The 227-nt window shown below is 34.4% G+C and overlaps 1 protein-coding gene across 1 annotated transcript in view; it reads left to right on the top strand.

The window, feature by feature from the left end:
- LOC119582044 (organic cation transporter protein-like) overlaps window positions 1-227 on the top strand; it is a gene marked incomplete in the record, with an annotated part of 19,531 nt that overhangs the window by 14,875 nt on the left and 4,429 nt on the right.

Raw genomic sequence — 227 nt, 5'->3', positions numbered from 1 at the left:
GCAGTAAGTTCAGAATTATTCTAATTTTGTCATATATATTTTTCCACCAATCCTAAGAAATATAGGAGTTCCCCTCAAAGGGGTTAAGCTCCTAAACCATATATAACTGTTCATTAATCTTATCATTAAATATCACAATGGGCCTGTACTATAAACGCAGCGTGGACAAAGATGAAACGTTAAAGCTAGTTAAAACGTTACGGTTTGTTGATTTCCTTGCTAATGGC

Source organism: Penaeus monodon, chromosome 15 (assembly GCF_015228065.2).
Source record: "Penaeus monodon isolate SGIC_2016 chromosome 15, NSTDA_Pmon_1, whole genome shotgun sequence".
NCBI classification, from domain to species: Eukaryota; Metazoa; Arthropoda; class Malacostraca; order Decapoda; family Penaeidae; genus Penaeus; species Penaeus monodon.
Note: the sequence above shows the minus strand (reverse complement) of the source record. Positions and strands in the feature narration are given on the sequence as shown.